General features: G+C 38.0%; 1 non-coding gene across 1 annotated transcript; it reads right to left on the reverse strand.

The window, feature by feature from the left end:
* Positions 1–3,163: 3,163 nt before the first annotated feature.
* On the reverse strand, positions 3,164–3,267 carry LOC130971742 (small nucleolar RNA R71). Its single transcript, XR_009082953.1, has one exon. It is a non-coding gene; the product is annotated as a small nucleolar RNA R71 (small nucleolar RNA).
* Positions 3,268–5,822: the final 2,555 nt, after the last annotated feature.

Here is a 5,822-nt window from a genome sequence, read left to right on the forward strand (position 1 = left end):
TTTGACCACGTTTCATCTTTGGTCTCAGTTTTGTTTTATTCTTCATCTTAGGAGGCCATTGATCACGTTTTGGGGGGGGGGGGGGGCTGGCCATTCGGCCATGCCTGAACCTTTCACTTATGTATTTTCAACGGTGGAGTTTCTACACACCATAGATTAAGGGTGTGGAGCTCTGCTGTACCTCAAGTTTCAATACAATTATTATTATTTTCTATTCAATTCTCTTTTATTCCTATTCTAAGATATTCGTTGCACTTCAACTTGATGAATGTGATGATCCGTGACACTTATCCATCATTCTCACCTATGAACGCGCGTGACTGACAACCACTTCTGTTCTACCTTAGGCCGGGCGCATATCTCTTAGATTCCCCAACAGAATCTTCGTGGTATAAGCTAGATAGATGGCGGCATTCATGGGAATCCGAAAAGTCTAACCTTGTCTGTGGTATTCCGAGTAGGATTCCAGGAATCCGGAAAGTCTGACCTTGTCTGTGGTATTCCGAGTAGGATTCCGGGATTGAATGACTGTGACGAGCTTCAAACTCCTGAAGGCTGGGCGTTAGTGACAGACGCAAAAGAATCAAGGGATTCTATTACAACCTGATTGAGAACCGACAGATGATTAGCCGTGCTGTGACAGAGCATAGGACCATTTTCACTGAGAGGATAGGATGTAGCCATTGACAACGGTGATGCCCTACATACAGCTTGCCATGGAAAGGAGTAAGAAGAAATTGGATGAATGTAATAAGAAAGTAGAGATTCAAGAGGAGCACAGCATCTCCATACGCCTATCTGAAATTTCCACTATTGATTCACATAAGTATTTCTATCCTATTTTATTTTCTGTTTATTATTAATTTTCGAACTTATCATAAATCAACTTAATCCGCCTGACTGAGATTTACAAGATGACCATAGCTTGCTTCATACCAACAATCTCTGTGGGATCGACCCTTACTCACGTAAGGTATTACTTGGATGACCCAGTACACTTGCTGGTTAAGTTGAACGGAGTTGTGATCACACGTGCCATTACCAGGGATTATTAAGATCCCAATTCATCATACCATGATCTCTTTGGGGTATTTTTGATAGAGCCAATATTTAAACTTCATACAAGTTCAAAGAGACCAATTTTGAGGATCACAATTTCGTCCACCAAGTTTTTGGCGCCGTTGTCGGGGATTGTTCGAGTATGGACAACTGACGGTTCATCTTGTTGCTCAGATTAGGTAATTTTCTTTTCAAAAAGTTTTCAAAAAAATTTTTTCTTTTCGTTTTTCTAAAAAAAATTTATTTTCGAAAAAAAATTAATAAAAATTCATAAAATCATAAAAACCCAAAATATTTTGTGTTCTTGTTTGAGTCTTGAGTCAATTTTTAAGTTTGGTGTCAATTGCATGTTTTTAAAATTTATGCATTATTTTTTCGAAAATCTCAAGCATTCATAGTGTTCTTCATGATCTTCAAGTTGTTCTTGACAAGTCTTCTTGTTTGATCTTGATGATTTCTTGTTTTGTGTTGTTTGTTATTTTTCATATGCATTTTTCGTTTGTTAGAGTCCATGCATTAAAGATTTCTAAGTTTGGTGTCTTGCATGTTTTCTTTGTATCAAAAATTTTTTCAAAAATATGTTCTTGATGTTCATCATGATCTTCAAAGTGTTCTTGGTGTTCATCTTGACATTCATAGTGTTCTTGCATGCATCATGTGTTTTGATCCAAAATTTTTATGTTTTGGGTCATAATTGTGTTTTTCTCTCTCATAATTAAAATATTAAAAAAAAATATTTTTTCCTTATTTTTCTCATAATTTTCGAAAATTTGAGTTGACTTAGTCAAAAAAATTTTCAAAATTAGTTGTTTCTTACAAGCCAAGTCAAATTTTCAGTTTTAAAAATCTTATCTTTTCAAAATCTTTTTCAAAAATTATATCTTTTTCATTTTTTTTCTATTTTTCGAAAATTTCAAAAATCTTTTTCAAAATATTTTCAAAATCTTTTTCTTATCTTTATATCATATTTTCGAAAACTCACTAACAATTAATGTGATTGATTCAAAAATTTGAAGTTTGTTACTTTCTTGTAAAGAAAGGTTCAATCTTTAAGTTCTAGAATCTTATTTTGTAGTTTCTTGCTAGTGAAGTAAGTAATTTTAAATTTTTAAATTAAATCTTTTAAATCAAAATATCTTATCTAACTTCTTATCTTCTAATCTTTTCAAATTTGATTTTAATATCTTTTTCAACTAACTATTTGACTTTTTGTTTGTTTCTTATCTTTTTCAAAACCAACTAACTACTTTTCCCTCTTCAATTTTCGAAAATACCTCTCTCTTTTTCAAAAATTCTTTTTAATTGTTTTAAACTTTAATTTTAATCATATCTTATCTTTAATTTTCAAAATTACTAACTCCTTTTCAAAAATTAATTTTCGAATTCTCCCTCTCTTTTCTTATTCTATTTAATTATTTATTTACTAACACTTCTCTTCACCTCTCTTCATCTAAAAATTCGAACCCATTCTTCTTCACTCTTCTCCCTTTTCTTCTTCTACTAACATAAAGGAATCTCTATACTGTGACATAGAGGATTCCTCTTCTTTTCTTGTTTTCTTTTCTTTCATATGAGCAGGAACAAGGAAAAAGGCACTCTTGTTGAAATTGATCCCGAACCTGAAAGGACTCTGAAGAGGAAACTAAGAGAAGCTAAATTACAACAATCTAAAGGTAACCTTTCAGAAATATTAGAAGAGAAGGAGATGGCAGCCGAACCCAACAACAATAATGCAAGGAGAATGCTTGGTGACTTCACAAAGCCAACGTCCAAATTTGATGGAAGAAGCATCTCCATTCCTGCCATTGAAGCCAATAATTTTGAGCTTAAGCCTCAACAAGTTGCTTTAATGCAACAGAACTGCAAGTTTTATGGACTTCCATCTGAAGATCCTTACCAGTTTTTAACTAAGTTCTTGCAGATTTGTGAGACTGTTAAGACGAATGGAGTTGATCCTGAAGTCTACAGACTCATGCTTTTCCCTTTTGCTGTAAGAGACAGAGCTAGAATATGGTTGGATTCACAACCTAAGGATAGCCTGGACTCTTGGGATAAGCTGGTCACGGCTTTCTTGGATAAATTCTTTCCTCCTCAAAAGCTGAGCAAGCTTAGAGTGGATGTTCAGACCTTCAAACAAAAAGATGGTGAATCCCTCTATGAAGCTTGGGAAAGATATAAGCAGTTGACCAAAAGGTGTCCATCTGACATATTTTCAGAATGGACCATATTAGATATATTCTATTATGGTCTATCTGAGTTTTCGAAAATGTCATTGGACCATTCTGCAGGTGGATCCATTCACCTAAAGAAAACACCTGCAGAAGCTCAAGAACTCATTGACATGGTTGCAAATAACCAATTCATGTACACTTCTGATTTCATAATCTTAGACACTAGGAAGGAAGAGGATAAGTGTATCATCCTTGGAAGACCTTTTCTAGCCACAGCAGGAGCTGTGGTAGATGTCAACAGATGTGAATTAGTCCTTCAATTGAATGGGGACTACCTTGTGTTTAAGGCACATGGCCATCCCTCTGTGACAAAAAAGAGTAAGGACAAAGAGCTTCTCTCAGTTCAGAGTCAAGAAGAGCCCCCACAGTCAAACTCTAAGTTTGGTGTTGGGAGGCCACAACCAAACACTAAGTTTGGTGTTAAGACCCCATATCCAAACTCTAATTTTGGTGCTGGGACTATACAACATTGACCCGATCACCTGTGAGGCTCCATGAGAGCCCACTGTCAAGCTAATGACATTAAAAGAGCGCTTGTTGGGAGGCAACCCAATTTTTATTTATCTAATTTTTATTTTATTTTATTGTTATTTTGTGTTTTATTAGGTACATGATCATGTGGAGTCACGAAAAAAATATAAAAATTAAAAACAGAATCAAAAACAGTAGAAGAAAAATCACACCCTGGAGGGAGGACAGACTAGCATTCAACGCCAGTAAGGAGCATCTGGCTAGCGTTCAACGCGAGAACAGAGCATGAATCTGGCGCTGAACGCCAAAAATAAGCAACATTCTGGCGTTTGAACGCCAGGAATATGCCTTGAGGAAAGCTGGTGTTGAACGCCAGTAACAAGCATAGAACTGGCGTTCAATGCCAGAAACATGCTACACATGGGCGTTGAACGCCCAGAGTGTGCATCATCTCGGTGTTTAAACGCCAGAATGGTGTGCAAAGGCATTCTACATGCCTAATTGGTGCAGGGATGTAAATCCTTGACACCTCAGGATCTGTGGACCCCACAGGATCCAGACCTAACATATTCCCACCTTACCTCCTAATCCTATAACACTCTTCCCCATATCACACTTCCCAACAACTTCAATCTCTCTTCCCAATTACCCCCTTCACCACTCACATCCATCCACTCTTCCCCATAAACCCCACCTACCTTCAAAATTCAAAAACACTTTCCCACCCAATCCCACCCTAAATGACCGAAAATACACCCTCTCCCCTCCCTATATATACCCTTCCATTCTACTTCATTTTCACACAACACAAACCCCCTCTTCTACACCTTGGCCGAAAACACCATCTCTCACTCTCCTCCATATTTTCTTCTTCTTCTTCTTCTCTTCTTTCTTCTCTTGCTCAAGGGGGAGAAATATTTTAAGTTTGGTGTGGTAAAAGCATAAGCTTTTTGTTTTTCCATTACCATCAATGGCACCTAAGGCCAGAGAATCCTCTAGAAAAGGAAAAGGGAAGACAAAAGCTTCCACCTCCGAGTCATGGGAGATGGAAAGATTCATCTCTAAAAGCCATCAAGACCACTTCTATGATGTTGTGGCAAAGAACAAGGTGATCCCTGAGGTCCCTTTCAAGCTCAAGAAAAATGAGTATCCGGAGATCCGATATGAGATCCGAAGAAGAGGTTGGGAAGTCCTAACCAACCCCATGCAACAAGTCGGAATCTTAATGGTTCAAGAGTTCTATGCCAATGCATGGATCACTAGGAACCATGATCAAAGTATGAACCCGAGTCCAAAGAATTATCTCACAATGGTTCGGGGGAAATACTTAGATTTTAGTCCGGAGAATGTGAGGTTGGCGTTTCACTTGCCCATGATGCAAGGAGATGTACGCCCCTACACTAGAAGGGTCAACTTTAATCAAAGGTTGGACCAAGTCCTTATGGACATATGTGTGGAAGGAGCTCAATGGAAAAGAGACTCCAAAGGCAAGCCAGTTCAACTAAGAAGACTGGACCTCAAGCCTGTGGCTAGAGGGTGGTTGGAGTTCATTCAACGCTCCATCATTCCCACTAGCAACCGATCTGAAGTTACTGTGGATCGGGCCATCATGATTGGAGAGGAAGTAGAAGTTCATGAAGTCATCTCCAATGAAATCTACAAAATATCCAAAAAGCTCTCCACCATAGCAAGGCTAGCTTTTCCTCACCTTATTTGCCATCTATGTTACTCAGCTGGAGTTATCATAAAAGGAGACATCCCCATTGAAGAGGATAAGCCCATTACCAAGAAGAGGATGGAGCAAGCAAGAGAGACCCTCCACGGATCTCAAGAGATACATGAGGAAGCTCATCATCAAGAAATCCCTGAGATGCCTCAAGGGATGCACTTTCCTCCCAACAACTATTGGGAACAACTCAACACTTCCTTAGAAGATTTGAGCTACAATGTGGAACAATTAAGGGTGGAACATCATGAGCACTCCATCATTCTCCATGAAATAAGAGAAGATCAAAGAGCAATGAGGGAAGAGCAACAAAGGCAAGGAAGGGACATAGAAGA

This window comes from Arachis stenosperma, chromosome 3, assembly GCF_014773155.1.
Source record: "Arachis stenosperma cultivar V10309 chromosome 3, arast.V10309.gnm1.PFL2, whole genome shotgun sequence".
NCBI lineage: Eukaryota > Viridiplantae > Streptophyta > Magnoliopsida > Fabales > Fabaceae > Arachis > Arachis stenosperma.